This window comes from Eleutherodactylus coqui, chromosome 12 (assembly GCF_035609145.1).
Source record: "Eleutherodactylus coqui strain aEleCoq1 chromosome 12, aEleCoq1.hap1, whole genome shotgun sequence".
In the NCBI taxonomy this organism is placed as follows: domain Eukaryota; kingdom Metazoa; phylum Chordata; class Amphibia; order Anura; family Eleutherodactylidae; genus Eleutherodactylus; species Eleutherodactylus coqui.
In genome coordinates this window covers 14,613,410-14,635,334 of record NC_089848.1, presented here as the reverse complement: position 1 = coordinate 14,635,334, position 21,925 = coordinate 14,613,410, and positions in this window count along the sequence as shown.

The window sequence follows — 21,925 nt, the reverse complement described above, 5'->3', positions numbered from 1 at the left end:
GACATGCCAAGGAACACAAAATACCTCTCTCGCAAGTATTCTGTCGTGGCAATGGGACATGAAAGTATAGTTTACATTACAAAAAAACATTTTGGGGAAATTAGCACAATTGGATCTTATACGGAATGATAGTGCTGGGTGCAGTTTTGCTATGTATTATGAGAAAGTGTATTATAACCATAGATCACAAGAGCCACCCTTGCTCACAGAAAAGCAGTTTGGCAAGATTGCACACCTCTAGCCACCTCTTTAGGAAGCTTAACAAAAGAAATGACTAAACATATGGCACAATCCAAGAAGTTGAAACAGCAGCTTGGCCCAGAGGCAGCCAGAAGAGTGTTGATGCTTGCAGTTTGCAAATGTGTATATTTTAAATGTAAAATTAGCCAAATGGATTATTAGGAGCGTGAATATAATGTTCTACTGTTTGAGATTTTTATATACCATAGAGTCATGCTTGCTGTCTTGTTTCTTACGTTGTATAGGCCTATATTAAACGTATAACAGTAAGAGGCCTAAACTCCTTTTAGCAGTCCCTTATTGTCTCATATTATTAAAAATGCATGCATCTATTTGATAGCTACATCAGTAACACTTACTTTCTGCACTATCTACATATGCTTAGCATGAGATTGGGCTCAGCAGGATGTTCTGCAGGTCTGTCAAAGCCAAGACATATTAAAAGCATTCATGATATCCCATATCTGGTAATGCTTTGCTACCATTTGCAACTGTTCAGAAACTTGTTTAACACTGGAAATTGTATTGTATTCTTTAATAGTTGTTTTTTTTTTTACTTTAGAGGATTGTTACAGTTAGATCAATTCTGTCTGTTAAGGGGACTACCAGGACCCCTAAATAATATTTCCATGGCTTATGGATTGCCAATTATCTATGCTCTGCTCACAGATGCATCCAACACGAGACACAGCTAAGGTTTGTTCAGAGCATCCACATACTGCCTGTCTTACTATATGTATCTGAAGCTCTTAATTAGAGATGAGCGAGCACGCTCGGATAAAGCAGTTACACGAGCGAGCATTGCTCTTCTCGAGTAACTGTTTACTGGTCCGAGCAGGCTCTGGGGGGCAGCGGGGGTGAGCAGGGGGCGTCGGGTGTTAGCGGGGGTAGAGAGAGAGATTCTCACATGATAATAGCACATATAATGTGCGGATTCCCACACCTTGTGCAAGATTTGGATCGAGTTTATGTGTGCTCTGCAAGTTGCTCCCAAGAATCTTGCATTGCCATGTAAATAGAGCCTTTGTGATCCTTTTCTATCACATATTATCCAGTCTCTCTCTCTGGATGCCACTAGTCAACTAACTGCAATACTTAACTCTATTCTTCTTCTGTGAACTTTCCTTCATCCTTTAACCCTTTGCAATCCAATTTTTGATTCAGGGTTTCCTAGGGGGCTTTCTCTTTCTGCCATTATACAATGGTGCCATTTGCTGGCTAGAGCCAGTACTGTGGTATGGGACATGCCAGGGAGGCCCCCGACAACAAAGCGGCCAGTAATATACAGTAAGAATACCCTGCTGGCCGTCTTCGGACATCAGAGCTGTAAAGCCTTCAATCCGAATGTCTTTAGATGTCAGACAGTGGATTGGAAAGGGTTAAACCTACTGACATATTCCCTTACTACCAACTCGACTCTAATCTACCCTTCATCACTATACTCCAAACAGGAAGTAAATAACAATGAGAATCGCCATGCTAGTTCTAGTACACAAATTCATATGACAGAAAAAGTATAAAAGGTTAGATAAAGTTTATACATTTATATATAATGCTGTATATTAAGATTAATATGGATATATACCTATACTTATAGCAACTTAAGCTTCTTCATCAACTTTGTTGTTCAAAAGAGAATGCAGAGGGCCTTGATACACATATATCACTCCATCTTGGATCTCTATTTATAACTATTATCCTAAGAGGGTTACACAAGGAAAATCCCTCTAATAAATGTTCATGAGCAACCATTTTGTTAAGTTAGGCCCCATTTACGCAGCGCGAATGTTAGGCAACCGATCCCGCGTGTAACGTTGGCTCACAGTGGGCGGCTGTAGGAGATTTCACTCCTCGCTCTCCCCCACCACTCTCCATTCACTAAAACAATGGCTGTTCAGTACTGAACAGCTGCTGCTTATACTGAACGCTCATTGTTCAGCTCATCTTTCATCGTTTAGGCTGCATAAATGATGAACAATGAGCTGATCGCTGATCGTTTAGCGTAAACAGCAGCCGTTCACTACAGAATGGCCACCGTGTTAAGTGAATGGAGAGGGAGGTGGAAAAGCGAGGAGCGAAATCTCCTCCAGCTGTCCCACCTCTCTGCTGGCCACTCTGTCAGATAGCCAGCGATACTCACTTCTGTGTAACAGCACGGGAGCAACTATATGCGGGACGCGTGTTGGGCATTGTTTGCCCAACATTCGTCCTATGTAAATGGAGCTTTACTCTGTATTCACCAATCAATCATAACATTCACACCACCTGTGCAATATTGTGTAGATCCTTCTCTTGCAGCCAACACAGCTGTGACCCATTGAGGCATGGCCTCCACCACACTTATGATGGTGTCCTGTGGTATCTGGAACAAAGATGTTACCAGTAGATTCTTCAAATCAAGTTAGTTGTGAGGTGGGATTTTCAAAGTTTGGAATTGTTTTTCCAGCACATCCAACAGATGCTCCAACTGAGATCTGGACAATTGGGAGACCAAGTCAACACCTTGAATTAGTTTTCATGCTCCTCAATACATTTCTGAGCATTTTTTGCAGTATGTCCTGTTGAAAGAGGTTATTACTAGAGATGAGCGAGCACCAAAATGCTCGAGTGCTCATTACTTGAGTCGAACTTCCCGCGATGCTTGAGGGTTCGTTTCGAGTAACGAACCCCATTAAAGTCAATGGGCGACTCGAGCATTTTTGTATATCGCTGATGCTCGCTAAGGTTTTCATTTGTGAAAATCTGGGAAATTCACGAAAGTGATGGGAACGACACAGAAACGGATAGGGCAGGCGAGGGGCTACATGTTGGGCTGCATCTCAAGTTCCCAGGTCCCACTATTAAGCCACAATAGCAGCAAGAGTGCCCCCCCCCCGCTCTGTCAGCATAACGATCGTTCTCCTCTGCCACAGCTGTAATAGCTGTGGCAGAGAAGAACGAATATAGCCCATTGAATTCAATGGAGCTGGCAATACAGCCTGCTCCATTGAAAGCAATGGACTGCCGGCGAGCGCGGGATGAATTTTCGGGAAGGGCTTAAAAATATAAGCCCTTACCTGAAAATCATCCTAAAATGTGTAAAAATAAAAAAAAAAAATTATGTCAGCATAAAGATCGTTCTCCTCTGCCATAGCTGTAACAGCTGTGGCAGAGAAGAACGATGTTAGCCCATTGAATTCAATTTGAATTCAATGGAGCCGGCAATATAGCCGGCTCCATTGAAGCAATGGGCTGCCGACGAGCGCGGGAGCTATGGCTGAGGAGAACGATCTTCATGCTGACATTTTTTTTTTTACACATTTTAGGATGATTTTCAGGTAAGGGCTTATATTTTTAAGCCATTCCCGAAAATTCATCCTGAGATCGCCAGCAGACCATTGTTTTCAATGGAACCGGCTGTATTGCCAGCTCCATTGAATTCAATGGTCAGTGCTCGTTTAATCGAGACGAGTACTTCGTGGTGCTCGTCTCGAGTAACGAGCATCTCGAGCACCCTAATATTCGAATGAGCATCAAGCTCGGACGAGTATGCTCGCTCATCTCTAGTTATTACTATTAAGGAATGCAGCTGTCACATAGCTGGGATACTTGGTCTACAACAATGTTTAGGTTGGTAGCACATGTCAAAGTAACATCCACATAAAAGCTAGGATTTAAGGCTTCCCAGCAGAACATTGTCCAGAGTATCACACCGGCTTGCTATCTATCCATAGTGCATGGTAAGCGATAAAAGAAAATGCAATTCATTGAGACTAATGCAGCCTTTTTCTTTTCCTCCATGGTTCCATTCTAATGTTCACTTGCCCATTGTAGGTTCTTTTCGTATAGGACAGGGGCGCTGCATGCCCATTTGATCCAATATGTGGCTATGCAGCCCTATACACAGTAAGCTGTGATGTCCTGTGTGCTCTGACACGTTTTTACCCTGGCCAGTATTAACTTTTCCAGCAATTTGTGCTATAGTAGGTCTTCTGTGGGACTGGATAAGATGAACTTTTCTTTTCCTCCATGCACATCACTACACTTAGAGGATTTTGACTTTAACTATTCAGGGACAATGTCTTCAGAAATAAGAATACAGACGATACATGGGGAAAAAAAATCTTAAATACTTACTTTGAGTGGTCCATACCTTACATGAATAAAAGAATTAGGAATAGGAGTAAACCAATATGGCTCAATAAAGATGTAGAAGGAACAATAAACAGCAAAAATAATGTTTTTAAACTACTAAAACAAGAAGGCAGTGAAGAAGCACTAAAAACCTATAAAATAAATTATGATAAATGCAACAAAGATGAGACAGAGAGATACTTTGCCAAAGAGAGTAAAACTAACTCTAAACTGCTCTTCAGTTATATAAATAGCAAAATGTTTTATACTGAAAGTGTCCCACATAAAAGGTTGGTATATAAAATGAGAATGCTTAGTCAGGGTGACAATGTGGGTAAGTAACTGGATCAGTGACAGAAAGCAGCGGGTGAATATTAATGGTGCATACTCTGATTGGGCCTCCATTACTAGTGAGGTATCACAGGGGGTATAACATTGTACTGGGCCCTATTCTTTTTTAATATGTTTATTAATGACATGGCAGAAGGATTCCCCAGTAAAATATCAATAATATCAATATTTATTATTATTATTATTATTGCCACACTTTGCCAGTTTGCCTCACATTAGGAGGATGATTGTGGTGTCATTCAATTCCTTAGATGCTGACCACAGACGTAAAATCCCCAAATTTGAGGTGGGTACATTTAGTGACCCATCGGGCCCCGTCAAAGTTCCCAATGTCAAGAATAGCAGCGCTTCAGCCAGCAGCGCCATTATGCAGATTGAAGCATTGCTAAGCGACATTCATAGTCTGGCAACATCTCTCTCTTTAGGGAAACTATGAACGTCCCTGTTGGCTGGAGTGCTGTTATGAAAGAAGGGGCAGATGCACACACGTAGACACTTATATACACAGATACACAAAGATACACACACACCACCCCCCTGTTTTACTTCCAGGCTGGAGCATAGCCGGGAGCTGACAGGGCTGAATAATCATTGCTAAGCGATGTTTATAGTTTCGCAACGTCTCACTCCCTCACCGTCGCATGACTATGAATGTCTCTGCTGGCTGAAGCACCAGAAGGAGACAGAAGCGATGGTGAGAGATACAGACACACAGTAACCGGAGGTGGAGGAAGCAGCATGGACGGGGGGAGGGTAAAAAGAAGCTTCATGGAGTGAGGGGGAGAGAAAAGTGGAATGGAGAGGGGGGAGAGAAAAGTGGCATGGAGAGGAGGGAGAGAGGCAGCATGGAAAGAGGGAAAGAGAAGTGGCGTAAAGGGGGGGGGGGAGAGGGGCGACATGAAGGGGAGGGGAAGAGAAGCGGCATGGAGAGGGGGGGAGGGAAAGAAAGTGAGGGGGGAGAACTGAAGCGGCATGGAAAGAGAAAGAGGGGAGATTCACAATAACCACTTCTCCAACATTTTATGTTCACGTAGCAAACATCTGGTCAATCTAGTAATAATAATCTTTATTTGTATAGCGCCAACTTATTCTACAGCAATTTGCAGATGGCACAAAACTATGCAAAGTAATTAACACAAAAGAGGACAGAGTGCCGTTGCAAATGGATCTGCATATGTTTTAAGCATTAGAAACAAAGCTAGGAGGGAAAACTAATACTAGGGAAGAGAGAGAGAGAGAGAGAGAGAGAGAGAGAGAGAGAGAGTATTCAAACAGATCTAGAAAAATTTAAACAGTGGGCAGCAACTAATAGAGTGGTTTTTAACAAGATGAAATGCAAAGTTTTACATATGGGCAATAAAAATAAAAAATGCACATACAGAATGGGAGGAATTGAGCTAAGCAGCAGCACATGTGAAAAAGACTTGGGTATACTAACAGATCATAGACTGAACATGAGTCAACAATGTGATGCAGCAGCCAAAAAGGCAAATACAATTCTGGGATGTATAAGAGAAGCATAGAGTCTAGATCAAATGAGGTAATTATCCCCCTCTACTCTTCCTTAGTTAGACCTCATCTGGAGTACTGTGTCCAGTTCTGGGCACCTCACTTTAAAAGAGACATAGACAAACTGGAGCTAGTTTAGAGAAGAGTTACCAAGATGGTGAGCGGTCTGCAAATCATGTGCTATGAGGAACGGTAAAAGGATCTGGAAATGTTTCACTTGCAAAAAAAGAAGGCTGAGAGGAGACTTAATAGCTGTCTACAAATGTCTGAAGAGCTGTCACAGTGCAGGGGGATCAGCCCTATTCTCGTTTGCACAAGGAAAGACTAGAAGCAATAGGATGCAACTGAAAGGGAGGTGACAAACATTAGATATTAGCAAAAACTTTCTGACAGTGAGGGTGATCATTGAGTGGAACAGGTTGCCACTGGAGGTGGTGAGTTATACTTCAATGAAAGTGTTCAAACAAAGGCTGGACAAATATCTGTCTGGGATGATTTAGGGGGTTGTACCAGATGACCCTAGAGTTCCCTTCCAACTGTACCATTCTATGATCCTATGAAGTTGGGGGTTTGGGGAGAAAAGTGGCAAATTAGGTTTAATACTGATAAATGTAATGTTTTGCACATGGGCAGAGGAAATACATGTCACCATTACACACTAAGGCAGAACTTGGCAAAACTGACATGGAAAAGGGCTTGGGGATTTTAAATTAACTGTGAACTTAACAGGAGAAACAAGTGTCAGGCAGGAGAAACAAGTGTTCAAAGCAGGCCGGCCACCTGAATGCTTCAGCTAGGAATAATGTAATAGGACTCTGGTTCTATTCTGTTGGTTTTCGGAATCGGAGCCATGATTAAAAGGGACATCCGGGGGCATTCGTATTGTGCCACTAAAGGTGAATTTCTTGGACTTGTGCAAGACAAACCAAAGCAAAAGCATTTGCCAAGAATGTTTTCTTCAATCAAGAACGAAAGTTGGAGGTTTGAAGACGCTCAGATACTGTCATAATTTAAACCAAAAATGATTTTAGCTGGTTTTATCAAATAAATTTGATATTTGTTTTGACAAATACCTGAGAATCTGCCCGTCCATATAAGGGTTGCACCTGATTACCAGTTTTTGTATTTTTCACTACTGCATGCAATAATGCAGCAGACTATGCTATTCCATACTCCGTAATTGCCCCTGGGAGATCCTCTAGTTGGCTAGTTTGATCCTATGAACACCTATATGATAGAAATGTTAACATAGAATATAACTATTTAGAGAGTATCATCTGATGATAGAAAATTTATCTTACATAAGTTCAGAATTCTCATTATAAATACTGGCCCTTTGGCTACCTAGGTCTTACATATTTGCCCTAACATTAGTAAAGCCTATACCTGTGAAAATGCTAGTGTGTCTGATGAACTTTTAACATTTATCTTAACCTCCATTTGGATATTACTGGTTTTCTTTCTTGACACATAACATAAATATTGTTTTATAGTAGTTTAAAGGTTTTAGTAGACTCTAGGATCAATACTAGTCAACACTTAATCAATGCAAAACTTTCCTCTGCAAGATCATAGAATTTTCTGACAAGTCACATACAGCTTACAGCAAGGGTACACAGAAGGAGGGTTTATCACATAGCTTTTAAGCCAAAAACGCTCTTGGATTAAATATTAATTTGATGTATATTCCAATCTAGTTTGTTCACAAAGTCTAACCGCATTCACCTTGAGACTAGCAAAACAGGTTCTGTGTCATATGCTTGGTAAAAAGCTTCTCTTATTAAATCTTGAAGCCCCTGGTTTTCCACTGAAGAGCCCTAGTCAAGTCATTCCAATGAGAAAAGCAAGCACAGTCTGAGCACAGATGACTCTCCGAGGTGAGCCTTACAATTGAAATCTACTCTAGTGAATTTTCCCACAGCTGAAAAAAGCAAACTAGTTTATGAAATTCATAGGGTGCTTGGGGATTTTTGATGTAATGAGTTTTACAGTTTCAGAAGCAAATGCTTTGCTAATAATTATGTAACAGTAATTAAATCTGAAAAAGGCTGTACTCTAAGTATGTTGATTTATTGCTACTCTACAGCCATTCTCCTGAAGCGTTCATTGAAGTGTATGCTTCCTCCTTCCAGTTTTCTTTAAATTCTCATCGTACACTGGGTCACAGATGGTCTGGGCTGTGATATTTTCCCTATTAAATTCCTAATAATCTTTTTCTAAGCTCAGTCATGGAAGCTTGGGGATTTCTCATTTTAATTAGAAGGTTTAAGGAGCTAACTCTGTTTGAAATGTCTCCAAAGAGAGATGGGTGCAGGTGATTCCATTCAGCAGAATGACACAATATCAAGGCCAACACCTCATTTCCATATTAGATTAGAGTTAGTTTGGCATATCTCCCAAATCTAATGATGATGCACAGTCAGAGCTGTAAGCAGGAATTTTTTGCCATATAAAAATAAGATTAGTTCAGGATTACATTTTAGGCACTGCGAGATTAGGGAGCTTAACCCTCATCTCTCAAAGCAAATGGATATATTCTCCTTGCAAATTATGGTGTACCATATCCAAGTGTTTTACACCTTTCGCTGTCTAAAAGTCAAGATTTTTAAGTGCACGCAACATGCGTGAATTGTTTCATGCTGAAATTTTTTGAACACAAGTATATAAATTGTGTAACATACTGATAAAGTTTTCAGCACAAATGGAAACTAAGTTTTGCAGCCATCAATAAGTATGTTTCCAGATCATGTTACTGACTATTCCGTAGGTATAAACAGTTTATGCCACTATGCATACTATACAGTACTTGCAATATAATGTGATTTTCTCAATCCGCCTCCTTCAGTATCATATATTTCCTTTTTCCTATGGTGTATGAAAGGTTTGTTATGTCAACTTGTGGTCTCCTTTTCTTACCTAATGACTTTGGCTGAATCATCTTGCCATGCCAACTTAACACTTCAGTCTTGTCCAGCCTTGATGAAGTCACCATAATCTCTAGGTCATTGTTGCTAAGTCATACTGTTCAGCCTTTAGCCATTATTATTTGTTCATTTGGTGATATTCTTCATTTATGGCTTTTTCTCTATCTTCTGTGTCATCTCACCTTCTGGTGGAAAACCATGGGATCTCTTAATTGGGCAATACACATTAGATTAATGCCACTCAAACCTGACAATTTTAGTGGGACAAACCAACCATTTGATGTGTATTGGGGTGTCTTGACTTTCCCCTGACAATAGATGTTAGGAGAAAAAAGGATCAGGCCGTTGAAATTCAATATGCCCAATCATTTTGTTCTCAGGGTAGATAAGCAGCTGCCAGAGGTGTATGTTAGTGGCTTTCTTCTCATTCAGAGCTTATGCATACTTCCCTGAGCCAATCATCTATTAGTACGCTTAGATCTGGAGAAATAACTGTTTACCAAAAGAGCACTTGGCCGAAAGCTATCTGGTCTATGTTCTGCCTTAGATGCCATACCTCAGTTTAGCTAGTGTTAATTTAATTGCCACAGAAATGGTTAATTAATTATCTTCAGCTACTAAAGTCCAAGTGAATGACAATAAATAAATCACAATCGAATGGGAAATGTGCATTTTATTCTGAATTTGTATTCCATAGCTGTATTTCATTACATCATCAAGCTGATGAAACACAGTAAATGCAATTATTAAAGAAAATGTAGCAGTAATCAAGTATAAAATCATGTTCATACAAGTAAAGTTTTGGTATTGTGTGTGGTGCTTTTTCTTGCTCCATTTTTAGCCAAAGCCAAACATTAAGCCAAGTGAGCTTGTAGATACAAGACCTTTTAATGGCTAACACAAATTAATGATGTTACAAGCTTTCATATTTATTTACAATTCTTAATCAGGCTTCTAACAAGACATATCCAAAGACTCATATTTATACATACACATAAAAGGACAGAGACCTAGTATGATAAATTGTATTTAAAACAATACAGAATGAGGAGGACAGAGGTTCTTAACTAGTCCACAGATAAGGATGTGCAGGTTTTATGGCCTCTAAATGGATGTCTGCCCAAAGTCTTGGTGCCCGCACTTTGATCCATTCATCTCAGGCGTGGAAACCCTCATTAAAGGAATCTCAAGTTGGGCAAAGGGTGTCCTCAAACCACTGGTGAGGAACAATACCAGTTACCTTGAAGACACAACTGACCTGCTGAACAAACTGTCAACCATAGGCCCTCTCCCAATGGCACCCTCCTAGCCACTATAGATGTGGAATCCTTATATTTCAACATTCCACACAAGGTTGGAATAAACGCCTGCCAGGCTTACCTTGAAACTAATCGAACTGCCTGTAAGTCTGTGCTACAACTCACTAAATTCATCTTATGCACAATTACTTCTCCTTTGGCAAAGACATATATCTCAAACTCACTCTAACTGCCATGGGCAACAAAAAAGCCTTGCAATATGCCAACCTTTTTGTCAATAATCAATTCACCAGAGCCACCAGGATAAAATGAATCAACTACTCCAATACACAGAGAAGAAAGGAAACAATTGTGTACCTCTAGTAGTGACCTATAATCCACAGCTGGAGGTAGTAAGGAGAATAACAAAGAAATTCATCATACCCTACACAAGGTCTAAAAATCATATTCCTGGACCCTCTCCTTATATGTTAGAATCATAGAATCCTAGAATGATAGAGTTGGAAGGGACCTCCAGGGTCATCAGGTCCAACTCCCTGTTCAGTGCAGTATTCACTAAAGTATCCCAGACACATATTTGTCAAGCTTTTGAAGCTTTTGTTTGAACACTTCAATTGAAGGAGAACTCCCCACCTCCCGTGGTAACCTGTTCCACTCATTCGTCACCGTCCCAGTCAGGAAGTTTTTTCTAATATTTAATGTGTGTCTCCTCTTCAGTTTCCCATTGCTTCTTGTCTTCCTTGTGCAGATGAGAATATGGCTGATCCATCTGCACTGTGACAACCCTTCAGATATATGTAGACAGCTATTAAGTCTCCTCTCAGCCTTCTTTTCTGCCAGCTAAACATTCCCAGATCCATTAACTGTTCTTCATAGGACATGATTTGCAAACCGCTTACCATCTTGGTAACTTTTATCTGAACTTGCTCCAGTTTGTCTATGTCTTTTTTAAAGTGGGGTGCTCAGAACTGGACACAGTATTCCAGATGAGGTCTGACTAAGGAAGAGTAGAGGGTGATAATTACTGCAAAGGCACTATTTCCAAATTTAAGAAACTTCATCATTAGAAATGCATTACCTTACGACTAGAGATGAGCGAGCACCAAAATGCTCGGGTGCTCGTCACTCGAGACAAAATTTTCGCGATGCTCAAGGGTTCGTTTCGAGTAACGAACCCCATTGAAGTCAATGGGCGACTCGAGCATTTTTGTATATCGCCGATGCTCGCTAAGGTTTTCATTTGTGAAAATCTGGGAAATTCAAGAAAGTGATGGGAACGACACAGAAACGGATAGGGCAGGCGAGCGGCTACATGTTGGGCTGCATCTCAAGTTACCAGGTCCCACTATTAAGCTACAATAGTGGCAAGAGTGGGCCCCCCCTTCCCAACAATTTTTACTTCTGAAAAACCCTCATTAGCAAGGCATAACTTAGCTAAGCACCACACTACCTCCAACAAAGCAGAATCACTGCCTGCATGACACTCCGCTGCCACTTCTCCTGGGTTACATGCTGCCCAACCCCCCCCCCCCCCCGCACGACCCAGTGTCCACAGCGCACACCAAAGTGTCCCTGCGCAGCCTTCAGCTGCCCTCATGCCACACGATGGCCTCATAGCCACACCACCCTCATGTCTATTTATAAGTGCGTCTGCCATGAGGAGGAACCGCAGGCACACACTGCAGAGGGTTGGCACGGCCAGGCAGCAACCCTCTTTAAAAGGGGCGGGGTGATAGCCCATAATGCTGTACAGAAGCAATGAGAAATCCAATCCTGTGCCACCTCCATCAGGAGCTGCAAACGTGGGCATAGCAATGGGGAACCCATGTGCCACACACTATTCATTCTGTCAAGGTGTCTGCATGCCCCAGTCAGACCGGGGTTTTTTATAAATAGTCACAGGCAGGTGACAACTCCACAATGGGAAGTCCCTGTGGACACACAGCATGGGTGGCTCCCTGGAAACCACCGGCGGTACATAAATATATCCCATTGCAGTGCCCAGTACAGCTGAGGTAACGTCAGCTTTAATGCAGGTGGGCCAAAAATTACTAGGATTACAATGTAGTCGAGGGCCCAAAAAAATTGGTGTACCAACAGTACAAATGTACTTCAGAAAAATTGCCCATGCCCAACCAAGAGGGCAGGTGAAACACATCAATCGCTTTGGTTAATGTGGCTTAATTTGTAACTAGGCCTGTAGGCAGCCCAGTTAAAATAAAAATTGGTTCAGGTGCAAGTTTCAACGCTTTATTGAATTGAGAATTGAAACGTATAAACATTGTTTACAAAAGTTATATGACTGAGCCTTGTGGGCCTAAGAAAAATTGCCAGTTCGGCGTGATTACGTGAGGTTTTAGGAGGAGGAGCAGGAGGAGGAGGATGAATATAATACACAAATTGATGAAGCTAAAAGGTCCCCGTTTTTGATGGTGATAGAGAACGATGCTTCCATCCGCGGTTGCAGCCTACGTATTGTTTAGGTATCGCTGCTGTCCGCTGGTGAAGAAGAGAACTCTGGGGAAATCCAGGCTTTGTTCATCTTTATGAGTGTAAGCCTGTCGGCACTGTCGGTTGACAGGCGGGTACGCTTATCTGTGATGATTCCCCAGCCGCACTAAACACCCTCTCTGACAAGACGCTAGCCGCAGGACAAGCAAGCACCTCCAGGGCATACAGCGCGAGTTCAGGCCACGTGTCCAGCTTCGACACCCAGTAGTTGTAGGGGGCAGAGGCGTCACGGAGGATGGTCGTGCGATCGGCTACGTACTCCCTCACCATCCTTTTACAGTGCTCCCGCCGACTCAGCCTTGACTGGGGAGCGGTGACACAGTCTTGCTGGGGAGCCATAAAGCTGTCAAAGGACTTGGACAGTGTTCCCCTGCCTGTGCTGTACATGCTGCCTGATCTCTGCGCCTCCCCTGCTACCTGGTCCTCGGAACTGCGCCTTCTGCCACTAGCGCTGTCGGATGGGAATTTTACCATCAGTTTGTCCACCAGGGTCCTGTGGTATAGCATCACTCTTGAACCCCTTTCCTCTTCGGGTATGAGAGTGGAAAGGTTCTCCTTATACCGTGGGTCGAGCAGTGTGTACACCCAGTAATCCGTACTGGCCAGAATGCGTGTAACGCGAGGGTCACAAGAAAGGCATCCTAACATGAAGTCAGCCATGTGTGCCAGGGTACCTGTACGCAACACATGGCTGTCCTCACTCGCAAGATCACTTTCAGGATCCTCCTCCGCCTCCTCCTCCTCCTCCTCAGGCCATACACGCTGAAAGGATGACAGGCAAGCAGCATGGGTACCCTCAGCAGTGGGCCAAGCTGTCTCTTCCCCTCCTCCTCATGCTCCTCCCCCTCCTCCTCCTCGTCAACGCGCTGAGATATAGACATGAAGGTGCTCTGACTATCCAGCGACATACTGTCTTCCCCTGCCTCCGTTTCCGAGCGCAAAGCGTCTGCCTTTATGCTTTGCAGGGAACTTCTCAAGAGGCATAGCAGTGGAATGGTGACGCTAATGATTGCAGCATCGCCGCTCACCATCTGGGTAGACTCCTCAAAGTTTCCAAGGACCTGGCAGATATCCGCCAACCAGGCCCACTCTTCTGTAAAGAATTGAGGAGGCTGACTCCCACTACGCCGCCCATGTTGGAGTTGGTATTCCACTATAGCTCTACGCTGCTCATAGAGCCTGGCCAACATATGGAGCGTTGAGTTCCACCGTGTGGGCACGTCGCACAGCGGTCGCTGTGTACTGGCAGATTAAACCGATGTTGCAGGGTGCGCAGGGTGGCAGCGTCCGTCTTGGACTTGTGGAAATGTGCGCTGAGCCGGCGCACCTTTACGAGCAGGTCTGACAAGCGTGGGTAGCTTTTCAGAAAGCGCTGAACCACCAAATTAAAGACGTGGGCCAGGCATGGCAAGTGCGTGAGGCTGCCGAGCTGCAGAGCCGCCACCAGGTTACGGGCGTTGTCACACACGGCCATGCCCGGTTGGAGGCTCAGCGGCGAAAGCCAGCGGTCGGTCTGCTCTGTCAGACCCTGCAGCAGTTCGTGGGCCATGTGCCTCTTCTCTCCTAAGCTGAGTAGTTTCAGCACGGCCTGCTGACGCTTGGCCACCGCTGTGCTGCCACGCCGCGCGACACCGACTGCTGGCGACGTGCTGCTGCTGACACATCTTGATTGCGAGACAGAGGTTGCGTAGGAGGAGGAGTGGAGGAAGCATACACCGCCGCAGATACCAGCACCGAGCTGGGGCCTGCAATTCTGGGGGTGGGTAGGACGTGAGCGGTCCCAGGCTCTGACTCGGTCCCAGCCTCCACTAAATTCACCCAATGTGCCGTCAGGGAGATATAGTGGCCCTGCCCACCTGTGCTTGTCCACGTGTCCGTGGTTAAGTGGACCTTGGCAGTAAGCGCGTTGGTGAGGGCGCGTACAATGTTGCGGGAGACGTGGTCGTGCAGGGCTGGGACGGCACATCGGGAAAAGTAGTGGCGACTGGGAACCGAGTAGCGCGGGGCCGCCGCCACCATCATGTTTTTGAAAGCCTCCGTTTCCACAAGCCTATACGGCAGCATCTCCAGGCTGATCAATTTGGCTATGTGCACGTTTAATGCTTGAGCATGCGGGTGCGTGGCTGCGTACTTGCGCTTGCGCTCAAATACTTGCACTAGCAACGGCTGGACTGTGCGCTGAGAGACATTGCTGGATGGGGCCGAGGACAGCGGAGGTGAGGGTGTGGGTGCAGGCCGGGAGACGGTAGTGCCTGTGTCCTGAGAGGGGGTTGGATCTCAGTGGCAGGTTGGGGCACAGGGGGAGAGGCAGTGGTGCAAACCGGAGGCGGTGAACGGCCTTCGTCTCACCTTGTGGGGTGCTTGGCCATCATATGTCTGCGCATGCTGGTGGTGGTGAGTCTGGTGGTGGTGGCTCCACGGCTGATCTTGGCGCGACAAACCTTGCACACCACAGTTCGTCGGTCGTCTGCACTCTCAGCGAAAAACTGCCACACCTTTGAGCACCTCGGCCTCTGCAGGGTGGCATGGCGCGAGGGAGCGCTTTGGGAAACAGTTGGTGGATTATTCGGTCTGGCCCTGCCTCTACCCCTGGCCACCGCACTGCCTCTTCCAACCTGCCCTGCTGCTGCACTTGCCTCCCCCTCTGAAGACCTGTCCTCAGTAGGCTTAGCAAACCAGGTGGGGTCAGTCACCTCATCGTCCTGCTGCTCTTCCTCCGAATCCTCTGTGCACTCCTCCCTCGGACTTACTGCAATTACTACTACCTGAGTGATAGACAACTGTGTCTCATCGTCGTCGTCCTCCTCACCCACTGAAAGCTCTTGAGACAGTTGCCGGAAGTCCCCAGCCTCATCCCCCGGACCCCGGGAACTTTCCAAAGGTTGGGCATCGGTCACGACAAACTCCTCCAGTGGGAGAGGAACCATTGCTGCCCATTCTGGGCAGGGGCCCGAGAACAGTTCCTGGGAGTCTGCCTGCTCCTCAGAATGTGTCATTGTAATGGAGTGAGGAGGCTGGGAGGAAGGAGGAGCAGCAGCCAGAGGATTCAGAGTTGCAGCAGTGGACGGCGTAGAACTCTGGGTGGTCGATAGATTGCTGGATGCACTTTCTGCCATCCACGACAGGACCTGCTCACACTGCTCATTTTCTAATAAAGGTCTACCACGTGGACCCATTAATTGTGAGAATAATCTGGGGACGCCAGAAATGTGCCTCTCTCCTAATCCCGCAGCAGTCGGCTGCGATACACCTGGATCAGGAGCTCGGCTTGTGCCCACACCCTGACTTGGGCCTCCGCGTCCTCGCCCGCGTCCATGTCCTCTAGGCCTACCCCTACCCCTCAGCATGGTGTATTACCAGTAGTGCAGAAACAGAACGCTGTAATTAAATGTGCCGCTTATTGGCCTGTGGTTGGAGGCTGACTTCGCTTACATCAGAGCCAGGAAAGAATTTTGCGCAAGCCTGTAGTGAGACGTAGGTGCGTATGACTGAGCTAGTGGAATTCACAGCGCAGAAGCAGTCAAGTGTCCAAAGGCCACTAGTAGGCCTTAAGTATTTTGCTTCAATTTTTTCAAAGGCTGAGCTGAGACAGCAGACAGATACTGTAGGCAGCGTATATATGTATACTGTTTCCCTCTGGACGGGATGACGGCGGTGATGTAACAGGCAACGCAGAGCCAGGAAACAATTTTGCGCAAGCCTGCTGTAACACTTAGCTGCGTATTAATTAGGACTACCCCCAGCAGAGACGCAGTACACTCAAGACGGTCACAGGCAGCCCAAAGATAGTATTTTTCCCAAATTTGTTTGAAAAAGCCCACTGCCTATATAGACAGTATATCTCTTTCCCTGACTCACCAGTACTGGCCCTATACTATGTACAATGACTGCAGACTGAGGACGCAATGCTCTGCACGCCCGATATACAAAAAAAAAAAAATGTGCAACACTGCTAAAAGCCGCCTCAACAGTACTGCACACGGTCAGATGTGGCCCTAAGAAGGACCGTTGGGGTTCTTGAAGCCTAATATTACACCTAACACTCTCCCTATAGCAGCAGCAGCAGCACTTTCCCTGATCTATGTCAGAATGCATCTGTGGCGAACCGCGGGAGGGGCAGATTTTAATACTCGGGTGTCACCTGATCTCCCCAGCCACTCACTGCAGGGGGGTGGTATAGGGCTGGAACGTCACAGGAGGAAGTTGTAATGCCTTCCATGTCTTTCTATTGGCCAGAAAAGCGCGCAAATGTCTCAGAGATGAAAGTGAAAGTAACTCGAACATCGAGTGGTGCTCATCTCGAGTAACGAGCATCTCGAACACCCTAATACTCGAATGAGCATCAAGCTCGGACGAGTACGTTCGCTCATCTCTACTTACGACAGATAAAAGGAACTTATGCTATATACAGGGATACAAAATCTGTACTAACCACGAACAGGATATTGATCCACAACACACAGCAATCCTGTCAGGACAGTGTCCGGGATATGGGGGTCCCTGAGATCTCCCGCAACCCCTGTCCCTGCCTACTTGCCCCCCTGGGCTAACCCCCAGGGCGACAACTGGGCGGCGGTCCTACCCTCACTAGGGAAGCGGGACACGGGAAGACAAACAGACACTGAAGACAAACAAACGGTAGAGTGGCCAGACAATCCGGGTCGGCAACAGGAGGGTACGCAGTACAGAGGGGTCAGGCAAAAACGTAGTCAAGGTCCAAAAGCAGAGGTCAGGAAAGCCGGGGTCACAAAGAGCAGTCAGAATAAACGCAGGTGCAGCTGGAGAACCAAACTAACACTGGCAAGGGCTGGAAGGAAAACACACACTTTTAAATGCTGTCAGAGCTCCCTCCCCAGCAGCTGATTGGGGCGGGGAGCCTGACAGCAGCAGGGCAATCAAGGAGGTGCTGGGGACACGCCCGCAGCCTTGCAGAACAGACCATTACCAGGGAAGCCAGCTAGGTAGTCAAGTGACTAGAGAAGCACCTGCTGCCTCCCTAGCAACCCGGCGGTGACCAGTCTTACAGCGGCCCGGGGAGATTACTAGAACCGGGGCTCCCCTATGCCGCACTCCTGTAAGCTGGGTGGCATGACCGGTGGTGCGGGCATGGCGGCCACGAGAATTGCTGGTTCTGACAGTACCCCCCCTTCTACGGGGGGACACCGGACCCCCATGGCCAGGAGCGGGCTTGAGTGGGAAAGCCCTGTGGAATGATCGGACTAGGCGTGGCGCATGAACATGACCCACGTCCTATCCTCAGGGCCAAATCCTCTCCAGTGGACCAGGTATTGCAGCCCACCTCTAACCCGTCGGGCATCAACAAGCCTTTCTACTTCATACTCCAGTTCCCCCTGTACCAAGGAAGGAGGGGGCGGGTTCTGGGTGGGTAGAACTGGAGTCACGTACTTTTTAAGCAAGCTTTTATGAAAAACCTTGTGGACCTTCCAGGAGTCCGGAAGTGACAACTTATACGACAGCGCGTTGATAACCTGCGACACAGTAAATGGGCCAATGAACCAAGGAGCAAGTTTCAGGGAGGGAACCTTAAGTCTCAGATTCTTGGATGACAATAAAACTTGCTCCCCGACCACAAAAGGTGCCGAGATAGTACATCTTTTCTTGGAGTATTTACGTAGTTTCTCTTGGGAACCCTTAAGGTTCTTACGAACCTGGGCCCAAACTGTGCACAGTTCCTCAGAGGATATGTCAGCGGCCGGATTGTTCAAGACAAAAGGAGTAGAAAGCGAGAAACGGGGGTGGAACCCATAGTTACAAAAAAAAGGTGACAATTGGGACGACGAGTTAACATGGTTGTTAATAGCAAATTCGGCAAGAGGTAGGTAGTTGGCCCACTGAAACTGGTTATCAGAGACAAAAAGTCGCAGGTACTGGATAAGTTCTTGATTCATCCGTTCCGTTTGTCCGTTACTCTCGGGATGGAAGGCGGAGGAAAAAGACAAATTAACATTTAGATTTTTACAAAAGGCTCGCCAGAAGCGAGCGACGAACTGTACCCCTCTATCAGACACAATATCCTCAGGGATCCCATGTAGCCGAACAATCTCCTTGATGAACATTTCAGACAGAAGTTTGGCGTTAGGCAACTTGCAAAGCGGAACGAAATGTGACATTTTAGAGAAACGGTCAACTATGACCCAAATGACCGTATTCCCCAGCGAGGATGGCAGATCAGTAATAAAATCCATTGACAAATGGGACCATGGCCTAGACGGAATGGGCAAGGGAAGAAGAGGACCCTCAGGACGTCTCCTGAGATTCTTCCCCCTTGCGCAAACCGGGCACGCGGACACAAATAACCGTACATCCTTGGCCATATGCGGCCACCAATAGAGTCTGGATACTAACTCTAGAGTACCCCTGATACCGAGGTGTCCAGCTAGGACTGAAGCATGTGTCTCCTCTAACACTTTCAATCTCAGTGACAACGGAACAAAAAATTTGCCTTCCGGAAGGGCTTCAGGGGCGGATTGTTGAGCGGCGTGTATGAGAGGTGAAAGGTCGAAGGAGACAGCAGCGAGCACCACCCCAGGGGAGAGAATACTCTCAGGCTCAGACTCGGAAGGTTCCGGGGAACCAAAACTCCTAGACAGGGCATCTGCCTTGACATTCTTAGAGCCAGGTCTATAGGTAACAACAAAACTGAGAGAAAAACAAGGCCCAGCGGGCTTGCCGAGCATTTAACCTCATAGCAGAATCTAAATAGGTGAGGTTTTTATGGTCTGTGAGTACCGTGATCTGGTGACGAGCTCCTTCCAAAAAATGCCTCCACTCCTCGAAAGCCCACTTAATAGCCAGCAATTCCCGGTTGCCTATGTCGTAGTTCCGTTCGGTGGAAGAGAACTTTCTAGAAAAATAGGCACACGGTCTAAGGTTAGTGAGTATGGAGGGACCGTGGGACAGTACCGCTCCCACACCAAACACTGAGGCATCTACCTCCACAACAAACGGGCAGGACAGATCCGGCTGTACTAGGATGGGCGCTGAAGAGAACGCCGCCTTTAGGGTATCGAAGGCCCTAAGAGCATCAGAAGACCAGGTACTCACATCTGCTCCCTTTCTGGTGAGGTCCGTTAGAGGTTTAGCCACCACGGAGAAGTCTTTAATGAATTTGCGATAGTAATTGGCGAAGCCGAGGAAGCGTTGAAGAGCTTTCAAGGTACCTGGCCGGGCCCACTCCGTGATGGCTTTCACCTTCCCAGGATCCATCTGGAAGTCGCATGGCGTGATGATATACCCTAGGAATGATATCTTTTGTACCCCAAAAACGCATTTCTCGAGCTTAGCAAACAGCTTGTTCCATCTGAGTCGAGCTAGCACGGTCTGAACATGAGTACGGTGACTTGGCAAGTCGGAGGAAAAAATCAGAATGTCGTCTAGATATACAACAACGAACACCCCCATGATATCCTGAAACACAGAATTCATGGACCCCTGAAAAATGGCAGGGGCGTTACACAATCCAAAAGGCATTACTAGGTATTCAAAATGACCGAGAGGCGTACTGAAGGCGGTTTTCCACTCATCCCCCTCCCGAATGCGAATGAGGTATGCTCCCCTGAGGTCAAGTTTAGAAAACCATTGGGCACCAGCGACCTGGTTGAGGAGGTCAGGAATGAGTGGAAGAGCATACTGGTTTCTGACTGTGATTTTATTTAGCTCTCTATAATCTATGCAGGGCCGGAGACCCCCATCCTTTTTCTCGACGAAGAAAAACCCGGCACCCACCGGGGATTCTGAGGGCCGTATGTGCCCCTTGGCCAAGCTGTCCTGGATATAGTCCCTCATGGATTCTCTCTCTGGAACCGTAACATTATAAATGCGGCCCTTGGGAAGTTTGGCCCCAGGAATCAAATCAATTTTACAGTCCCATTCTCTATGAGGGGGCAGGGCTTCAGATAATTGCTTGGAGAACACATCTGAGAACTCGGAGAGGTAATCTGGTAGGGGAACCCCCTCGCAGGTGGAGATACCCACCTCCACCGGACATAGGTGGTAGTTCCAACGTGTCCCAATTTACTACCGGATTGTGCTCCCGAAGCCAGGGGAGACCTAGGATGACGTCCACAGACAAATCTCGCATCACCAGAAATGTGCAGGTTTCAACGTGTAGGGCTCCTATAGTAAACCTTACCTCAGGGGTAACCAGATTAACTACTCCTGCCTGCAATGGAGTGGAGTCTACTCCTGAAACAAAATTCGGAGTCTCTAAGCGTATCAAAATGCTGGACAGTTGAGCTACGAAATTAAAATTAACAAAATTTGCAGCAGCCCCAGAATCAACGAAGGCTTGCCCGGTACGGTGGAAAGAATGGAATTCTAGGGTGCAGGGCAATAACATCTTGGACAACACAGGGAGTACCTTGGCTCCTAGACAGTCCTCCCGACAACTGCCTAGGAGCGGACGTTTTTCCTGCCGTAGCTTCTTGGCGCAGGTTGCAATGCGGTGACCCGGCTACCCACAGTAGAAGCAGAGATTCTTCTTCAGGCGATATTCCCGTCGTTGCTTGGGGTTCATGGCTCCCAGTTCCATGGCCTCGGTGGTGGGAGGTGAAAAAGTCGGGTCAGTAGAAGAAGTGGGCGTGGGGAGTGGGGTGGTCCGAGCAGCGTGTCTGGCCCTCAAACGTCGGTCGGCCCGAATAGCCAGCGACATGGCTTGCTCCAGGGTTCTTGGCTCCGGGTGGGCCACGAGTAGGTCCTTAAGACCCTCAGACAGACCGGTCAAAAATAGGTCTTTTAGGGCGGCATCATTCCACCCGGATTCCGTACAATCTTGGCGGAATTGGGAACAGTAGTCCTCCTCCATCTTGCAACCCTGGCGCAGGGCCAGAGGCTTGGAGACTGCGTAGCCGGCCCGGTCGGGTTCATCATAAATTTGACCCAAGGCGGGAAAAAAAGCGTCAAGGGATAGTCGGGTGGGAGAGCCAGCTGGTAACAAGAAAGCCCAATTTTGGGGCTCCCCCCTCAGGCGGGTAATTACAATTCCCACTTTCTGGTATT